This window comes from Mesoplodon mirus (genome assembly GCF_964341445.2).
Source record: "Mesoplodon mirus genome assembly, chromosome: 17".
NCBI lineage: Eukaryota > Metazoa > Chordata > Mammalia > Artiodactyla > Ziphiidae > Mesoplodon > Mesoplodon mirus.
This window is the reverse complement of record NC_138993.1, coordinates 2425941-2446904: the sequence shown is the minus strand read 5'-3', so window position 1 is coordinate 2446904 and position 20964 is coordinate 2425941. Positions and strand designations below refer to the sequence as shown.

The following is a 20964-nucleotide window of genomic DNA, read 5'->3' as shown; positions in this document are numbered from 1 at the left end:
CAGAAGGATAAAAGATTGGGCGAATATAATCTATTCCTTGACTCCAAAATTAAGTACAAGTTCAGCAGGTACTCCCAGCTTTATAATGACATACGAGTCATTATTTTTACACTGCAATTGCCTTTCCTTCTCATTCCTCAAGAGAAAATGAATTAATGGCTCCCTCTGGACAGTTCTACATAAATGGAATTCTGTTCATCTATTCCATGTTGCCTAAATGATAAGATTTGACTTTGGTGTTAAAGTTCTAGTGATAGTAGGGTTGACACTCCAATTTTAAAGGCTCAAACCTGCCAAGTATTTCTCCTTACATTATATTTCAGAGCCAAGCATGAAATAAAATACTTATTGGGCATCTACTGTGTTCCTAAAGCTATGCTAGCAGAATATAGTTCATAATTCCTGGTCTCCTTCAAATATGTATAATTTGGTAGAAGTAGCAAAACCAAACTATCACGAAAGCAAGTATGTGAAATAAATAATAAATAGTATAAAAATTGAAACGTACAATTGAACAATGTGTGCAATTGGCAGACATGCCCTGTCTCATCTGAGCCTCACAGCAGGCTCTAAGGACAGTGTCCCAGTTCACCGATGCTGAGCTGTCCCCGTGGGGAGTGATTTGCAGCAAGTCCCCAATTAGAAGTGGTAGAATTGGTCCTTGAGCCCGTGCCTTCCGAATCTAGATCCATACCATTTTCCATTTTCCAATGGTTCTGTGGCCTTTAAAGTAATATCAGAGTCCAATAGTCAGGAAATAAGGGGGGGAGGTGGTTAGAAAAACATGAATAGATTTAACGGAATGAGAAATTGAAGAGTATATTAGTTTAGGCTAATAAATAAAGTGACAGAAAATAAACTCACAAGGAGTTAGGCAAAAGAGGACTATTTTAGAGAATAGTCTGCTTGTATTTGGGCACATTCGTCACTGGAGCTTGGACAGCAGTAAGAGAGAAGCTGGAAAACAGTTTTGGGGACGTGTGTATGGGTTCCTTAGAAACCAGGCTGGACAGGATTCATGGGGGTGACCAGGGTGACAGGGATCAGGTAGCCTGATAAGGCAGCCTTGGTCAGGAATCAGCTCACGAGGCCAAACAAGTCACCGATCAGAGAGGTGCAGAGAGGCCTGAGGATTTAGGGACGGGAAGGAGCGCGGAAGTCGCAGGAGAACACGGGGACGCAGGGCCGGTGTCCTGAGTGAAGGTCGCCGGAGACCGCACTGCCCTCTCCCCAAGAAGCTGTATCCAAGGGAGAATGAAGGTCGGAGCCACGTCAGCCTCAGGACCGGTCAAGAGCAGGGCTATCACCGACTAGTCATTACTCTCTTCTATAGTTTTCCTTGTAACTGAACACAGCTTTTTGTAGAAAACCCATTGAATGTGTGTGATGTGCTTGGCCTCCTTCCCTTTCAGTCACAGAGGTGGCTAATCAGAGTCTGTACCAACCTGGCCACAGTGATTGGTTCAGGGAAGGGGCCATAAGCCAGCTGGGCCAGGCACCACCTTTCTAGGGCTTTTGCTAGAATTTCCTGAAAAAGATGATTTCTTCTCACTGGATTTGCTGGCTGTAGGGACGTTCTAAGCCTAGAACTGCCACTGGGCCATCTTGCCAGCCTATAGAGAGAGACCGCCTGCCTGAAAAGGAGGCCAAGAAAATGGAAAACAGAGCCTGGAGGTGAAGAAGAGAAGGCTTCCTGGGGAAATGTTTGCATTCCTGAATCCCTCTATGCCCAAGGCCATTTGCCCCTTTCTTAGGCAAGGGGGCCAATATGTCCCCCACCAGATCAAGCTGCTTTGAGTTGAGTTCTGTCACATGTAACTTTAGTGTCTGCTCATATGGTTAGTAAATGCACACAGCTTCACCCACCAGGGAGAGTTTAGATTCTAGGTAGGAGGTAATTGTAAGCTAGTGCAACTACGTGATTTTTTTCAGGGGTGAATTACATTAGGATTCGAAACTAGGACATATTAAACTAGATTTCATGAGATTTAATGTAATATTTTTATATAAAAATGAATGAAGAATGGAAAAAGAAAACAAACCTAAAGCTGAAATAAACAGGAAATAAAGTTCTTAGAGAAATTGCCTGCTTTATTCTACCTTTTATTATAGTTATTTGGTTATTATGGTTCCTTAATGATGATTTGTATCCCCTGCAGCACAAATATCTGTTGATTTGAAATCAATAGGATTGAATGTTAATAGCTGTTAAAATGCAAGAGAAAGGAAAATGGCACGGCTTCTTGCTTGGTACCAGACAGTATAAAACCATTTTCTAATTTTGTCTTATTATTTGCACAACGATCCAGTGGGAAAGGCGTTTGAGGAAATTTAAAATGCAGTAGGATAAGTGGCTACCGAAGCCACACAGAGTTGGGATCTCACCCCGCTTCTTTTGATCTTTCTTTTCTGCGATGGTGCCTCTGTGACCCTCCACGTATTAGGAATGGATGCTGACATGAAATGCAGCACAGAGCCTATGGGACTTTTGCTTCAGTATTGATCCTAAATTATGAGAACATATTCTGATGGGTTAACTTTATTGGCGGCCCTTATTTGAGAAGTAAAACCTACTAATGGAAGAAATCACAAGTGTTAACCTTTCCTCTCTTGTTTGGAAAACCCTGATTTTTTTTCTCTCTCTTCCTGTAGAACTTTAGTACCAGAACCAGAAGCCAAGTTTCCTCAGGTATGTGTTACTTTATAACCACTTCAAACAAGAGGCCATTCTAACTGACAGTAGCTTCAAAAAACGTCTTTCTGGTAAATTAAAGGAGGGCAACTGATCACTGAAGGTAAACAGGTGATGAAATGCGTCATTAGTACCTCATCCGTAATTCATCTCTCCTGGAGCAGTTGACAGAGCATCAGGTCGTGAGTCGTGGGCGCTCAGAAGTGCAGGCTCTGGGGTCAGCCAAGCAGATTCATTACAACCCAGTGTAAAGCGCAGCCTGTCTCTGTGTCAATTACCGGCGTTTGATAACGGATATTATGTCAAGGTCTGTTCTTTCTCAAGATGCAGCCACACATTTTAAAATCATTACGAGTGTAAGCATGAGCCCCATGGCCTCGGGGTTCAGTCCATTTGTTACATCCCATTAGGACGTGAAGACACAGGCCGGGGTCTGGGGAGAGCACAGGGTCCCTGCCTCTCCTGCTCCCTTTACAGGGACATGAACTGTGGTTTACTTTCCCCAGGGGCCTTTTATGATCCCCACGATATCGGTGGGGGGGGGCGAGTCACCCCTGTAATCCCTCCCACCGCAGGGCCACCAGGGGCATCAGTAGGAATAAACCTGATCCAGGTTTCAGTGGAGCCTGAGAAGTTTTATTGAAAATGAAGCATTTTCTGCCGGACTCTCTGTCTGCTGGGGATGGAAATGTGCTGTTTCTTTCTTTCAAAAACCACATGTGTGCTTTCCAGTAGTCTTTTCACATCTTGGCCCTTCCAAGAGCACTTTGTCACACGTTGGCGTGGATTTGACACACATGACCCGTCATCCAAGGGCAGCCTCTGTGCTGCAGAAATAGACCCTATCCCGGTCTTTAGACTGATGTGCAAACGCTATAAATAGCAGGGGGGATGCTGTAATTCACCATGAAGACAAGAAAAAAAATGAAGAAAAATTATTCAAAACCTCTTTAAAAAATCAAGGGTGCTCGAACGGGCAGTGCCTCCTGGATGGGCTTCATTTTCCTGTCTGGAGCCCTGATTCAGGCTGTTTGTGAAGGGCTGGAATCTGGGCCACACACACCCTGCAGGAGTTTGAGTGAACAACTCACATTCCTTTCGTGTTCAAATCCTCCCTTTACGCCAGTGGGAGCCCCACGTGGACCGGAGTCAGGATATTCAATTCCTCTTCCCCTTTTGTAAAGAAGCCCAACAAGGAAAACTTCACCCTGATGCACTTTCCCCCAAGCACCCCGACCAGTCTGTGCTCTGGGAATCACAGTGTGGGGTGAGCTGATCTCGGGATTTTCTCCACTTGCCAACAGGCCATGTGGGCTCACGCTTCTCCTGGCTGGATCTCCACAGACCCCTGTTCGTTAGAAACCTTTTCAAGGGACCAGCCACACTGGAGGATGCTGACAAGAACCCACTGTTAGCACAGATATATCACAAAGGAAAAAAATCCATTTCAAAATTTGTAATATGTGTTAATGTGTTGCATTAAATACAATGTTTGCTTTCTCAAGGAACGTTTAGGGGTACTTTTCACACATCTAAGCATGAGGAAGAATTCACACAATTCTACTCCCTACAGGAGGGGGTAAGAAATCCAAACAACCCATAAATGATAACCTAGCTCTGCAGGGTAAGGGCAGGAATACTTACAGTCTCTGATTTATTCACTTGGTTGATAGCTTTCTCAGTGTATATGTGAGTCTGCATCACTTGTGACCTGCTTCTACACACACACACGCACACAAGGATATAGGCACACGTAATTCCATTAGATTATATGGAAAGCTTATTTCTGGAATAAAAGAAAAACGCAGACCCCTTCACTTCTCCTAATTTTATGAGAGTAAAATATAAAACTTCCAAGCGTGTATATACACATTCATCATCCACATCTATGGAAGATATTTATTAGTAAGTGAGAGAAAGATTTTAGAAATGAATCGTCTTGCAGAATCATTTGATAAAAGACTCAGAAAGGCTCTGGTCATTTTTGATTCCTGTAATTGTTCAGTTTCTAGGGCATTGGGTCCCAAAAAGCAGTTCCTGGCCCATTTATGACCCGGTTAAGCCATGTATTTTTCACTGTCATGGACCACCCCACACCCTGTGCTTAATTTTAATATGGTGACTTCCTCCCATTGTCAACTATTGAATACGACGGAATATTATTAAAAATGAGCCATTTCCACAGTGCCTTGGTCCCCTGGAAGAGACTATTTTGTGTAATTCCTAAATTTGATTCATAATTATTTTACATGTAGCAACTCAAAATGTTTTACAACTTTGGTGAATTCTGCCAGCTCATTTCACCCACATGCTTTATGAATCACATGAAGGTAAGCATAGAAAAATATACTGTTTTATAAAATCAAAGGAAGAGGGTATTTTGTCACAGTTCAGCTCTATCTCTTAATTGATGAGATTTTTGTAAAAATCTTTAGACTAATTTTGACTGTAGCATAATAGTCTAAATGTATTTCATCGGGGCCAAAATAATTCAGTCAGTAAGAGAAAGCATTTTAAAATAATTTTTATTTTAGAATAGACAGATCTGCAGAAAAGTTGAGAAGGTAGTAAGTATAGAGTTCCCGTACATCCCAGGCTCACTTTCCCATTAGTAACATCTTCTATCACTAGGGCACATGCGTCACAGTGAATGAACCAATACTGATGCATTGTCATTAACTAAAGTCCATAGTTAGTTCCTATTTCCTTAGTTTTTATCAACTGTCCTGCTCCAGGATCCCATCCTGGATTCCCTGTTACAAGGTGTCATCATATCCACCGAGGGTCCTCTGGACTAGGACAGTTTCTCAGACTTGAGAATCATTCCTAAATGGAGAATCTTAGCTTTTCCTCTCTGTTCTCATCACCTACATATATTTAGGTAGTTTTATTTGTAGAGGGAGAGTTGATTGGAGACAAAGATGGGGAGAGGTAATTAATTCACTTCTACATTATGAAATCAGTTGGATAAATTAGCTAACACCTTTTGGGAAAATCTTCAAAAACCAGGAAACAATGGTAGATTTAAGAGTACACTGGGGCTTCCCTGGTGGCGCAGTGGTTGAGAGCCCGCCTGCCGATGCAGGGGACGCGGGTTCGTGCCCCGGTCCGGGAAGATCCCACATGCCGCGGAGCGGCTGGGCCCGTGAGCCATGGCCGCTGAGCCTGCGCGTCCAGAGCCTGTGCTCCACAACGGGAGCGGCCACAACGGTGAGAGGCCCGCGTACCGCAAAAAAAAAAAAAAAAAAGAGTACACTGGATGAATAATTTCCAGTGCCAGAGGGGAGATCACCTGGCACGTCCATTACCGTGGGGAAGATAAGGGTGTTTATTCACTTATGCAGGGACTGTTTTCCTGGCCGGCGCTCACATGCCATTTTTCTGCCTTACAAGATAAAAAGAAACCGTTTGTGACCATTTTCTATTTAAACAGAAGTTTTAGGAATTAGATAAACACATGTACTGAGAGCGTGTACACCCCCCGTGAACGTATCTAAGTGCCAAGGCAATTCTGAGTCATCCCAAACAGTATCGTTCCTTTTACTTAACAGAGGGGTTGTGATTCCCCAGCGATGCTGAGCAATTTTATCTTCCCAAGTAGGAGCTCTTACAGAAATCGCACTGGTTAAAGAGCTTTGCTTCGTTTGCTTTCTCTTCACACTCGTGTCATTCATTTGTAATATTTTAGTTGTTCAAAATGATAAAAAAAATAACTTTGCCTTCATGTATGAATCTTACTTTTCAATTAAGAAAGAGTATGGGCATGTCGAGTATTCAGGACATATAATTTTCTAGTAAAGAGGTACAGTGAGTATCAAAAATCAAACGTGCTCTCCTTTTTACTTATAATTTTGCTTTTAATCTTAAAACGGAGCCAAGTAAATTTGTCTGTTTGCTGAGTTAGATTCCATTTCTGTAGATAGCTCGGATTGGTAAGCAGTACTGCATAAACAATTATAATAATCTGAAAAACATTTGGACAGGCCCTTAATTTTGCTCTAGGGGAAATTTATTCTTTTTTTTTTTTTTTTTTTTTTTTTTGCATTACGCGGGCCTCTCACTGTTGCGGCCTCTCCCGTTGCGGAGCACAGGCTCCAGACGCGCAGGCCCAGCGGCCATGGCTCACGGGCCCAACCGCTCCACAGCATGTGGGATCTTCCCAGACTGGGGTATGAACCCGTGTCCCCTGCGTCGGCAGGCGGACTCTCAACCACTGTGCCACCAGGGAAGCCCGGAAATTTATTCTTGACAATCACCTTATTTTAAGCATGTGGAATCACGGCTTTTAGGGTGTGCTATTTGAAGTGGGAAAGCAGCTCTGGGTTGTCATGGAAATTTGTGATGAGTGAATACATCCGATGGGCGGGGAGATGGGTGTGAGCCGTTCTCTGTCTCCCTTCATCCCTTCCGTGACTCACTGACCGTTGAACAAACAGTAACCCTGTATTGGGTACCACACTTGGCTCTGGGCATCCACTGAGGAGAGACTCAGTTTGTGCTTTGGGTGACATATTATATTCTGAGAGGGAGCCGTGTCTGTGCAAATAGAAGGGAATAAGACTTAGATTAACTAGTAATGTTAAAACTGAAGCGGTGTGGACAGGGGAGGGCATGGGGCAACATTGTGCTCTCGGGGGGCACTTTCCACACTGGCTGATTTGGGATCTGGGGGCAGAGTCTGCATGAGGGGTCGGGGCACAGCTCAGCCGAGCACACACACGGGGCAGAAAAGACTCAGATTCCATCCTGGAAAGAGGATCACCTCAGTCGTCTTTGGAGTCGTGTTTACACATATGCTGTAGGTTTACATTTTACATCAGATGATAGAATAGAAGTGTGTGGGAAATTTTCTGAATCCATCAAAGGGGGAAACCCAGAGAGTCGTGTGGATGATATTTTTCTCAGACTTACCCCTTTCTACTCCCTGAAACATTCCAGTTCATACAAAATCTAATTTAGAATGAACTGGCTTTTTTTAAAAAAGCAAATCCAGTATTTTCTCTGATGAAATCAACAAAGAAAAGGGAACGGAGAGTATGTTTAATATGATAATGGCTTAACTATTTTTTGATTTTCACAGCAATTTAAATACAATTTATATACGTTTCAAAGGCATTCTTATTTTGATGATAGTTTCTTACTTTCTTTAAATAAACTTCTATAAGAGTTAAAATCAGTATCATAGCCTTAACCATAGATTACTTGATTTCTTACTCAGATTTCTGATCACGAATACTGTCCATAAATGATGGACATCTAATTTCTGAGGTGGAACAGTTTTTAAAATGACTAGATCCTGAAAGATTTACCTGTTGGCTCTGAAAGTTGCCATGTAAGGTCTAGGTGGTTGTTGGAACTCCGTACATGATTCAATGGTGCAGTGATGCAGTGTCACCAGCAGACTTGCTCTTCTGGCTATTGGTTTTCAACAACTGGATCAAACCTGGGCAAAAAACTTGGCAGGTACTGAAGTAATTCAAGGAAGGTGGCTCTGAGCAGTGGTAGGTATAAACTTAAAACACATGCACACAAGAGGTCTTGGAGACTGGATTTAGTAGCAAGTTGTTTGGATTATAAAAACAGGTGTGGTAGGGTATCCAAGCTGGCACAACTAGGAAATGGGCAACAACTATTGTTGGTGTGATTCCAGCTCCTCTGAGAGCTTATTTCCTTCTTTCAGTGATATTTTCTGATTATTTCTGACATTCTCTCTTGATATTTCCCTCATATATATTCCATTCTTATTAATTCTTGTTAAAGTATTAACCAAATCTATGTATCAGACCAGACTTTCTGTGTTACAATCTCTCAGAGAATTGCAGATCATTTATATATCTCAGTCTGAACTCGCAGGAAACATGCATAATTGTTCCATAAAAATTTCTCCTTATACTCTATTCTTAAAATATTATCATTGGATTGATTAAAAAACAATTTTTGATGGTATGGTGATGTTCCGATTGTCTGATGATGTTCTGGTGGTGCGGCAATGCTGTGCTGGTTAGTGCGGGGTGTTGCTTGGAGTTGCTGCATTAGCTGGCGATGCTGAGATGGTTGGTGATGCTGAGATGCTGCTTCTGTGATGGCTGGTGATGCTGAGATGGTGTAATGATGAATGCATGAGTTGTGATGCTGTGAGTTACCAGGTTACAAATGACTGGGTAGTGACTGTATGTAACATTCTGGGTTGTGAGGGTAATAATGAATGGGTCAAAAATGACTTCTTGTTAAAAACATCTAATCAATTTCATGGAACACAGATCTTTGCCATAAAGAAGATGGCTCTCCAGGTGAAAATAGAAGTTAGGAAGATAGAGGCATAACATAGTATACTGCTGCCTTGGATGAATCTTTTCCAAAGGGCTCGTTTTTCTCTTCCTTAGGTTTCTGCAGATTTTAATCATGATAGGATTTTGTCACAGCCCACCTGTATATCAAAAAGTATTTGCTTTGAATAAATACTACTTAAAAATTATAGCAGGGCTTCCCTGGTGGCGCAGTGGTTGGGAGTCTGCCTGCCGATGCAGGGGACGGGGGCTCATGCCCCTGTCCGGGAGGATCCCACATGCTGCGGAGCGGCTGGGCCCGTGAGCCATGACCGCTGAGCCTGCGCGTCCGGAGCCTGTGCTCCACAACGGGAGAGGCCACAACAGTGAGAGGCCCATGTACCGCAAAAAAAAAAAAAAAAAAAAAATTATAGCATTACTTTTTTACAGAAATGAGTATCTAATGCAGATGTTTATTTTCAGTGCAATAATTGGCAATTAAAATATATTTGGGCATGCACTCAGATTTATTACATTATCTTCTCCTATTAGATAAACCCATGTTTTCAAATGACTGAAAAAGAGAGATCCTTAATACATATCCATGATTTTATTATATATTTGTATTGAATAAAAGGTCTTCTAACAATGCAATTAAAAACTGTTCATTTCTTTTTTTTTCATTGCAAAAAAATTTTTTTTTCATTGCATAGTTTTAGTATCAAAAAAAAAAACATGGTAACAAATTCAACAAATTAAATGACCATCAGTAAGGAAAGAGTTAAATAAATTTTGATATATCCAAGCTGTGACATACTCTGCATCCAATAAAAACAATGGAATTAATCTATATGTCCTGACTAGAAAAGATGTTCTTAGCATGTGCATATGTTAAATTACAAGTTGAGATCAAATATAATCATATAATAATGGTTGTAAAACTGTTCATTTCTTAGGAAATTTAAATTACATGGTTTGTACCATACCTTACTAGGTAATTTTGTTTTAATTTTTGTAAGCTTTGAGGCTTAATGTATCCCAACTCTGGAAACGTCTTAAATTCAGAAAGTATCAGGCCCTAAATATTGTGGGTGAGATATTTTTTCCTACTGTACCTGTATTCCATCAGGAACTGTGTACATGTCGGGTAAGAGCCAGATAAAGAGTGACACGCAGTTTCTGAATTTCAGTCTCTCCTTGCTATAAACCTTGTGCCCCAGAACTTGCACGGCAGGTAACCCTGATCATTGTCATTAAAACAGGAAAGCAAACAAACCCCTCAAATAGCAATAGAGTGGTGTGTGCCTTATCCTTGGCGTCTCCCTTCCAGCTCTCATGAGGCCAGATTTGGGGGAGAGCGTGGCCAGATTTCCCTGGACCCCAGCCCTGGCAGTGGCTCCTGGCAGCAGCCCAAGTTCTCCCATGTAGCCCCTCCTTCCCGTGGCCCCCAGCTCGCTGCCTTCCACCTCACTACCTCCTTGTCCTTGGCTTTCCCTTCGGAGTTCCAAACTCAAGCTGTCAAGTCTAATCATGACACCTGCCCACTGTGTCTACACAGGGAAAGACAATGCCACTGGGGACCGCCGTCTCCATGGGCCACCGGGACACCTCCTCGGGTTTGCGTCAGATACGGTGGAAAATGCAAGCCACAGCACTCCCCTTCTGTTAAGGTACGTTCCCTTTGTACATGTGCAGCTTTCTCTCTGCGCTTCTACGAAGAGATGACAAAGTTAATACAACCCTTAGCTAAAATATGATAGATTTTTGCTCGTTATAGATATTTAAGGGAGCTTGATGCATTCAGTTATTAGATATAAAGGATTAATGTATCTGGGATGAGCCACTTTGGTCAAAATTAGGAACGGAGAGGACAAGACAGATCTTATAATGACCAACAAATAAATGTGAGAGCACAGAGTGGTATCATAATCAGTATAAAACACGATAGGCTCCCACATTCAATTTTAGCTACAGAAATGTAGTGAACTTGGCTCCGAAGGGACATGAGTTCAAAATGAAATAGGACAAAGCATCTCTGGCAGGTTTACTGCATGTAATTTTGAGTATGGCTCAGGGTCCTATGGGCTTAGGGATGCTGTGTTCACTCAGCTCCCACAGGGAGACTCGAGGTCCGCACTCTGCAGATGGAAGGGGCGACGGGAGCTTCATGCTGGTAACTCCTCTTCCCACGTGAATACCCTTTTGGTGCCACTTCAGACAATCTGCATGAGCCTGAAAGACAGATGGACTTCACGGTCCATGGTGGGTTGGTTTTTTTTTGGCATTTCTGTAATTTAATATCACTAATTAAAAATTGAGAGGGGGAAAAACGTGGCTATTTCTTTCACTTCAACCTTTTGAAATTATTGTCACACTGTTGCAAAACTTACCTAAGGTAGAATTTGATGGTCCCCTGGGGCAGTTCAATGGACTAGTAAACTAGTAAACTAGCCTCGTGCTGTGTTGCCTTGTCATCTTTCCGACATACAAGCACCAAGCAGGCTGCAGACCGGACACTCCTGCCATAGAGCAGTTTGCTCTTTAAACAAATTGCACATAGAAAACAAGCTTATGGTTACCGAAGGGGAAGGAGGGGAGGGGTAAATTGGGAGTATGGGATTAACAGAGGCACACGACCATGTATAAAATAAACCACAAGGGTTTACTGTATAGCACAGGGAACTATACTCAGTATCTTGTAATAGCCTATAATGGGAAAGAATCAAAAAAAGAATATAGATATATACATATACATGTACAACTGAATCACTTTGCTGTACACCTGAAACTAATACAATATTGTAAGTCAACTATACTTCAATTAAAAAAAATAAATTGCAAAGCATAGTGATTCTGCATGGGCATTTATTCACATGCCCCTGTGAAAACCGGCACTTAATCCTTTGAGTGCATATTTTATTTAATCTCAAAATAATGTACTGAATGTCAGTTTTAGGTCTGCTCTAGAATTCCCGACACCCTATTGAGCCGCAGCTTAAAGAGAATCGAAGGCTAAGGCTGGCTCCCCCACCAGCTCAGGTCTGCGCACCTGTAGGTCCTTGGTGGTCTTGTTCACAGATGAAGGTGGCCTCCAGGGTCCTTTTTGGTTCCAACACCACGGGTCCAGGCTCTGTGAGATCAGCCTGAAGTCGAGTGTGAGTGTGTCTCATCATGTCAGCCCACAAACGGGCATCGCAAGCCTGTGCAAACCTGCCCCTCAGAGCTTGGAAGACACCCTCACTTAAGAAGACTGCTTGCAGGAGGCATAACTATTGCTCTACAACAGGAGTTGGCAGCTTTTTTCTGCAAATGGCCAGGACAGTAAATATTTTAGTTTTAAGTGTCACAAGGTCTCTGTCAAAATGACTCAATTCTGCCGCCATAGTAGTTTGAAAGCAGCCCTGGAGGGTATGCAGATGAATAAGCTAGATTCTGTTCCAAAAGAACTTTAAAACCTTACAAAGATGCAAAATTTTGGTTTGTTAACCTTAGAGGCAAAGGTGGTATAAACTGGATATTGTGGTTACATGTAACGCTCAAAAGCACAGTCTCTGGGACCAGCGTGCCACTTACGTGCTCCATGACCTTTGGAAGATTACATAATATTTTTGTGCTTTAGTTTGGTCAGCTGTAAAGTAAGCCTATTAATAGGATCTACATCACAGGAGTATTGTGATCATTAGGTGAATAAATATGTAAAGTCACGTAGAACGTGACTGGCCCAAACTAAGTGTATAAAAGGATAGCCTCCTTGAAAAAGTTAACTCATTATATTGTGAAATAAGCATGAGCTTTAACAGCATTTTTAAAAATGGGATTTAACTCTTACATAAATATTAGATCAGGATGAATAGTGAGGGGACTGTTACCATAGTAAAGATTATGAGGTCATTAGATGGGATATAAAGAAGCAAGATTCTAAAAATACAAGGAGATAATGTCCGGTCTTGCTGACTGATTGATTTTGAGAATCGAGGCACAGAAAGCATTCAGAATGATTCCTTGCTATCCATGTTTGGGGGACTTGTGTGGGAGAATAACCAACTTTAATAAAGAATATAAGTGAAATTTCAGTGCTGAGGTAATATTTTGAGCCAATAAGCACTCCTCAAATTTACCCCCAACTTGGGTTTGATGTCTAATCTACAGTGTATAACTCTAACATTGCGTTTCCACTTTTCTATTTATGTAGTTGTCCATTTATTGCCTTTCTCTTATAGTAAAATGTGTCTTCCTTGGAAAAACAAATAATAAAAGGAGTCATGCTGAGTTCTTGGTAGAGGGCCAGCAGAAATGTGGTGGCCAGGGCTGTACAGCCAGGGTTGGAGGGTCCTTCTGGCACAGTGTTCCTTAGAACAGCTGTGCTTCACTTTGGTTAACTGCATGAATGAATGCAAGTTATATCCCCAACATCACTTCAGAGGAAGGGCTCTGGACATGCAGAGGCTGGGATTCAGGAGTGGGCTTGTGGGGAAGACGTGCACAACTGCAGTTCCTAGAAAAGTCAGTAAAGAGTGTGTGTGTGTGTGTGTGTGTGTGTGTGTGTGTGTGTGTGTGTGTGTGAAAGGGAGAGAGAGAGAGAGAGAGAGAAAGAAACAGAGGCATGGAGATCCTTCTTGATGAGTTCTGCCTACAAATCCAACTTCCAAAACATTCTAGTTCCAAAGACAATTAGAGAATTGAAACTCAGTACTGTGGCATTTACTCAGAATGTGTCCCCAAAAGACAAGGAGATTTTTTGAAGATACGAAAGAGCAGTTAGGTAAAGTGGTAGACAGACTTTGAAGGTCCAGGATAAATCAAAATCTAGTTAAGAACAGAAGGACATCAAGACCAGAGGAAGTGGACCAAAAACAATGTTTATAGAGACAGTGGCTAAAAGCTGAGAATTTTTCAGAGTGAAGAAAGGTATGGAGTCTCTAGATTGATTATCCATTTTATTTATTTATTTTGTTTTATTTTATTTTATTTTTTTGCGGTGCACGGGCCTCTCACTGTTGTGGCCTCTCCCGTTGCGGAGCACAGGCTCCGGACGCACAGGCTCAGTGGCCATGGCCTACGGGCCCAGCCGCTCCGCGGCATGTGGGATCTTCCCGGACAGGGGCACAAACCCATGTCCCCTGCATCGGCAGGCAGACTCTCAACCACTGCGCCACCAGGGAAGCCCGATTATCCATTTTAAATCCCATGAAAGATTTTTAAAAATCCATACCTAGATAGAGGGGGAAAATATTAAACTAATAATGAGGAAAACTAATTACCCAAACAAGAATGGCAGTTATTTGAATAGACTTCTCAACATCAACAGTATAGAGCAGAGGGCCGCAGAGTAACAGCTTTCAAAGCACCGAGAGACAAATAATATCAACTTCAGTTCTATACCCAGCTGAATTATCATTCAACAGGGAGCACAGAATAGAGAAATATAAAGACAGGTAAGACTTTACAAACCACATATGCTTACTAAAAGTACTATAAAAGGTATATTTGCAGGAAGCAAATAAACATAGACAAAAAGAATTGAATGTGTGTGCCATGACAGAGACAATAGTGAACAGAGAAAAAGAATTAAAAACATATATATTACCAAAGTTAATTCATTGTCAATCACAAAGATACTAAATCTGCATATAACAATAAGAAATATGAACAGGAAAGGTTAAATATGCTAAAGTCTTTGTAGTTTAGGGAGAAAGTTAGAGGTACCGAATACTGTCACATATTGTTAGAAAAACCCATAGTTAATATATATATTTAAACTTTTCTCTGAGAGGATTAAAAATAGATCATAATCTGAACAGAGTGAGCAGGAGAAATTCAGGATCGGTCAGGAACAAATAAACAACTCTAAGAATTACAAAGTAGGCATAACTTTAATGAACAGAGAGTTATTTTATTTTATTTTAATTAATTAATTTATTTTTGGCTGCATTGGGTCTTCGTTGCTGCGCATGGGCTCTCTCTAGTTACGGCGAGCGGGAGCTACTCTTCATTATGGTGCACGGGCTTCTCATTGCGGTGGCTTCTCTTGTTGTGGAGCACGGGCTCTAGGCATGCGGGCCTCAGTAGTTGTGGCTCGCGAGCTCAGTAGTTGTGGCTGGCGGGCTATAGAGCGCAGCCTCAGTAGTTGTGGCGCACGGACTTAGTTGCTCCTCAGTGTGTGGGATCCTCCCGGACCAGGGATAAAACCCGTGTTCCCTGCATTGGCAGGCGGATTCTTAACCACTGCACCACCAGGGAAGCCCCTGAGAGATATTTTAAAACAAGAAAATGCCACATACAACATCGTACCAAACTTTTGAAAATATGGATGAAGTAGACTATTATCTAGAAAAATATACCTTACCAAATTTTTCTCAAATAAATTTGTTTTTTAAGAAACTTAAACCAATAACTTTTAAAAGAAATACATTTGTATGTTGGTCCCTCCTGATCCCTCCTTCAAATGACAAGATGAGACATTTTTTAATAGATGACTTCTAGCAAAACTTCAAGACAAACTATTCCAAGAACATAGCAAAATAAAATTATGCACCTTATTTTAAGGTGCATTAAATTATGCACCTATTATTTTAGGCCAATAATCTACATCTAGCTAGACAAGGAAAATAAAATAAAAATCCAGAGCAATGTTACTCATGATCACATTTTCAAAAATCTCACCAAAAAAAAAAAAAAAAATAGCAAGTGTAGCAGTATTGAAAGAAAATAGAGCGTGCAGAGGTGGAATTTGTCACAGGATGCAGCATTATTCTTTATCATTGCACTTGCTCATATTAGTAAGGTAAAGGAAAGAGACAGCATTGTGTTGGGCACAATAAATGCAGAAGAAGCTGTCAAAAATTCAGTGCACATTCATGACAATAGCTCTTAGCAAACTAGATAGGAGGGTTTTTTTTAACTTTAAAAACATATCTGTTAAAAGTAGCATTTCCCCCCCCCAAAAAAAAGTAGCATTTCATGGTAAACCTTTAGATGTATTCTTTTTTTTTAAACATCTTTATTGGAGTATAATTGCTTTACAATAGTGTATTAGTTTCTGCTTTATAACAAAGTGAGTCAGTTATACATATATCCCCATATTTAGATGTATTCTTATTCAAGTTAGGGATTATCCCTACTATTTAATATTTATCTAGAGGTTTTAACCAAAGCTAAAATATTTGAATTGGAAAGGGAGATTCAAAATATTTGGTATTTGAAAGTAGTAGAGAGTTTTTATAAGAACAATAAAAATAATACAGTAGAATAAGAGATATACTTCTCATTGTCAACAAAAATTATACGGTATCTGGGAATACATTTAACAAACATTGTTTAAGACCTCTGTAGAAAGAACTATGAAAAGTTATGGGACATAGGAACCCAGAATAAATGGAGATATATTTCATTTTGCTAAATGGGAAAAGTAAATATTTTAAAGATGTCGATTGTACTCAGTTTAATATACAGATTCAGTGAAATTCCAGTCAGATTACTAAAGGGCAGTTTTAAATGAGACTTGACCACTGAGCCTTAGTTCATATGAAAAATTGAGGAATATCCAAGATAATTATAAATAAGACAAAAGGAGGAAGAGGAGGAGGGGCGAGTCACTTTTACAAAAGGCAAAAGACAGATTTTCATCAGATGGAGCTGGAGCCACTGGACATCCATAGGACAATAATAATAATAATAATAAAAATATAGTGACCTAAACTTCACAGCTTAAACAAAACTTAAGTCAAAATCTGTCATTCTGGGCTTCCCTGGTGGCGCAGTGGTTGAGAGTCCGCCTTCCGATGCAGGGGACGCGGGTTCGTGCCCCGGTCTGGGAAGATCCCACCTGCTGCGGAGCGGCTGGGCCCGTGAGCCATGGCCGCTGAGCCTGCGCATCGGAGCCTGTGCTCCACAACGGGAGAGGCCACAACAGTGAGAGGCCCACATACCCCCCCCCAAAAAAAAAATCTGGCATTGTATTTAAGGTTTTTAGAGAAAAACAGGAGAAAATCTTGGGTCGTATGGTTGGGCAAAGAGTTCTTAGACTTGCCATGAAAAGCACAACCCATAAAAAGAAAAATTGATAAATTGGACTTCATCAAAATTAAGAAGTTTTGCTTTGCAAAACACTCATTAAGAGGATAAAAAGACAAGCTATACACTGGTAGAAAATTTTTGCAAGCTAAATATTTGATAAATGACAAGTGTCTATAACATATAAAGAAATCTCAGAACAGAACAGTATAAAAACAAACAATCCAATTAGAAAATAGTTAAAAGATATTAACAGGCATTTCAGTGAAAAGGATTTACAGATAAATACAAATAAATAAACGAAAAGATGTCCAACAATATTAGCTGTTAGGGAAATGCAAATTAAAGCCGTGAAGAGCTATTTCTACTCACCTATTGATATGGCTAGAATTAAATAGTGACATCACCAAATGCTGACGAGGGTGCAGAGAAACTGGGTCCCTCAGGCACTGCTGGTGGGAATCTGGAAACCAGTTTGGTAGTTTCTTAAAAAGCTGAGTGTGTAACTACCATATCTACTAGCATTTGCTCTCCGGGGCGTTTATCCCAGAGCAATGAAGACTTACGTTCACACAAAGACCTATACACGAATATTTATAGCAGTTTTATTCATAATAGCCCAAACCTGGAAACAACCCAGATGTCGTTCAGTGGATGTGGGGCATCCATACCACAGAATATTACTCAGCATCAAATAGGAGGAAACTACTGATGCCTGCAATGACCTGGTTAAATCTCCAGAGATTATATTGAGGGGAAAAAAAGCAATCACAAAAATTTTCATATAATATATATGTACTATATAGCATATAGCATATCCTATATATGTACTTTAATGTACTAAATTGCACATATGCTATATAGTACATATATATTAATATATAACATATTATATATGCAATATGTAATATTCTGTATATGTTATATATAATGTTTCCATATGATTTCATTTATATAATGCTCTTGAAATGACAAAATTATAGAGAAAGTACAACATATTAGTGGCTGCCAGAGGATAAAATGGGGTCATCCTTGGCGTGATAGAATGTTCTGTATGTGGACTGCATCACATCCTCGTTGTAATATTGTACTGTAGTTTTGCCAGATGTTACCATCGGGGGAAACTGTACAAGGTATTCAATACCTGGGATCGCTTACAACTGCATGTGACTCTACATTTATCTCAAAACAAGAATTTTAATTAAAAAAAAAAGTCTAGTCCTTAAGGGACTTGGAGCATGAAGCTTCTGGAACAATCAGAGTCTGGAGCCATTGAGGTGTAGGTTGGCTTTCTCTGCCCAGAGGGGTCAAGTATTTTCCTTAGAATTATTAGAACACCCACTAGCTGTTGAGGTATTGCTGAAGAGGAGAGGGTGAACGTTGTACAGCTCGCTGGTGGGTTGGCACAAACATCTAGTTTCTAGGAAATCTGAAAGTTCAGAGGTTGAGGGACATCAGCCAACATCAGCGCAGGGCCCCGGGTCCAGGAGCCAGAGCACCGGGTGACGATTGCTGCTCGAGATGCTGGGGCTGCCTTGGAGAGATCCTGGGAGCTGCAGAAGGTGTATGGAAACCCGCCAATGCTTCTGTGGCTCCTTCGCACCAGCATGGGCTCAGAGGTGCCTGAGAAACAGCCCGGAGACCTGCAGGGTCCTTGAAGGAGGAGGCCCAGCTGGGACCTGGGAGGTTTTGCTGCTGGGGACCAGCTGTCCCTGCAGAGACGAACATGACTGGATGGCCTAGCCGCCCGTGCCAGCACTGCCTGGCCCTCAGGTGGTGGGCTTCCCTGGAAGTGTTGGGAAGGAACTTCCTGCCCCTGGTGGGACTGGGGCATGCCGGGACATAGAAATTAAGTTCCATTATTAAAAAATTATTTTCCTATATGGCTGTTGATGCACATTTAGTGCCTTCTGTAGAAGAACAGGAAAAAAAACATCTTTACCATGACCCGAGCCTGAATGTGGCTGAATTTGGAGGCACGTAGAATGCTTTCCATTTCCTGGGTCAAAGCGAGGCGGTGTGTTTTGTCCTGGCTGTCGCTGTTGTTCTACAGCTTTTACTTTGGTTCCGGATTTCTCACAGACACACAGGTCCTCACGAGCCCAAAGAGGCTGCTTTGCACCACAGCTCAGAACACAAGGCAGAGGGGGCTCTTTTCACCACCCGATAATCTACCATAAATTCTCTGACCTGGGACACTCTTGAGAAGAAACTGCTTTGGAGGAAAAGTCTAGAAGGATAGGAAGTCTCCCAGCGTGAGGGGCACCGCTGCTAAATTGGCCCAGGTGCTGAGGGGACACGGAAACCTTATCTTTGCTCTGCCTGAACCTCAGCATATCCAGGAGACTCAGAAGCTAACAGGCCTGAGGGGGCTCAGCAGACTCTGAGGGGCACTGTTTCCTGATCTCATTCAGCCCCTGTGGCCTGGTTCGCAGCTGTGAACCCACATCTTAACTTGTGTTTGTTTTCATCATACTATAAGGTGAGGTTGGTGAGGATTCTCCACCACTGGAGGCCTGGGCCTCCACAAACAAGCAATTAAGGACAGGACTGTCCTTTGTCTGGCTTCCATTATTTCTCACACCTTCTTGATGGTTCTTTAAGGGTAAGACATATTTGACAGCTTTGTGGGAAAAAGCATGGCTGTCTGAGACCAAGACTTCTCAAAATCTAACGCACCTGTGACCTCTCCCAAGGGGAGACACCCACCCTCCCTCCAGCACGAGTCCCCCGTTCACCAGTGTGGAGCCTCTGGCGATGGATTTCCGAAGACTTTTCCTGATTTTCTCACAAGACCTTGCTGTTCAGCTTAATATCCTGCTTGAATTCTTGTGTCAACTGCTAACAGAGAAATACATTTTAGTGTCATGGACCAGTGAACTCATTGTTAAATTCTGATTGAGGGAAAAGAAGATTTTGTGTTTTAGTTTTATTTCTCTGCAGAGCTATCTCTTATTTGCAAATAGAGTGACTTTTTGAAAAACTCCTAAACTAGAGACAAAGCTTAATGTAAGGTTAACTAAGACAAACAACCAGAAGAATGGATCCATTTACAGTGACTTTAAGAGAAATCAGAAAGATTTTCTTTTTAATGCAGTTAGCTTTAAGAAATAATTTATAATTGCAAGGGTTTTCTACTTCTGAAATGCAACCTGCTCCATTAATCCTGCATACGTCTATATTTTATTGACTGTACCTCATCACTTCCAAGATGTGCAGTCATGGGATTGCGCTACCGTCAGCTTCTTTGGCCTTCCTTGGAGGAGGAGTAATTATGAAACATGGAAGCCGCCTCTGCTGGATTGGATTCTTCTCAAGAAAGAGATGAAGAAGCAGCAGCTGTAGCGAACGAAGTAGTAACTTAATGAGACGGCGTCTAACAACTGGTTTAGAAGTGAACATTCTTGAGAGGAGAAGTAGCTCCAATCCCTGATGGGAATCCCCCAATTAGTAACTTAAACCGAGAGGCGCAGTTAATTACCGTATATTAGTAGAACAATGAGGTAATTCATCTTTAAATTCTGAACTTGCTTCCCTGCAATGTTAGGGAAGAACGTGCCTTATCCCTTCCGTGTGTGTTTTTATAGGAACAAGTTATGACTGATCTTGAACAGAAAATCCACCTCCATCAGAAAACCAAGATTCCTTCTCTTGCTGAACATATCGGATTTCTGACAACTAATCCCTTCTTCAAGAGAGAAAATACTTTCATAATACAACCTGCAAGAAGTATTCAAGATGTATAAACTTGTTCGTACAAACCAGAACAAAGTTATCTTTCCTCAATGGTTGTGGTAGCACTATTAGACATTTAAAATATGTGTATCGTGCTTAGACCATATTTACCTGTCTAATTATATAGGTTGTACACAACTTTTTTGATCCCAAATAAATTTTTTATTTCTTTCCTTCATTTTTAAAATTTTTATTGGAGTATAGTTGATTTACAATGTTGAGTTAGTTTCAGGTGTACAGCAAAGTGAATCAGTTATA

At 41.3% G+C, this 20964-nt stretch overlaps 1 long non-coding RNA gene across 7 annotated transcripts in view; it reads left to right on the top strand.

The window, feature by feature from the left end:
* The window catches only part of LOC309792371, a 109369-nt gene that overhangs the window by 81473 nt on the left and 6932 nt on the right, over nt 1-20964 (top strand). For 3 of the 7 annotated variants that reach the window (XR_014291687.1, XR_014291688.1, XR_014291689.1), the window contains exons 4-5: nt 2653-2689; nt 10517-10628. This is a non-coding gene — a long non-coding RNA (uncharacterized lncRNA). The other 4 variants (XR_014291691.1, XR_014291692.1, XR_014291693.1 and 1 more) reach the window with 4 other exon arrangements.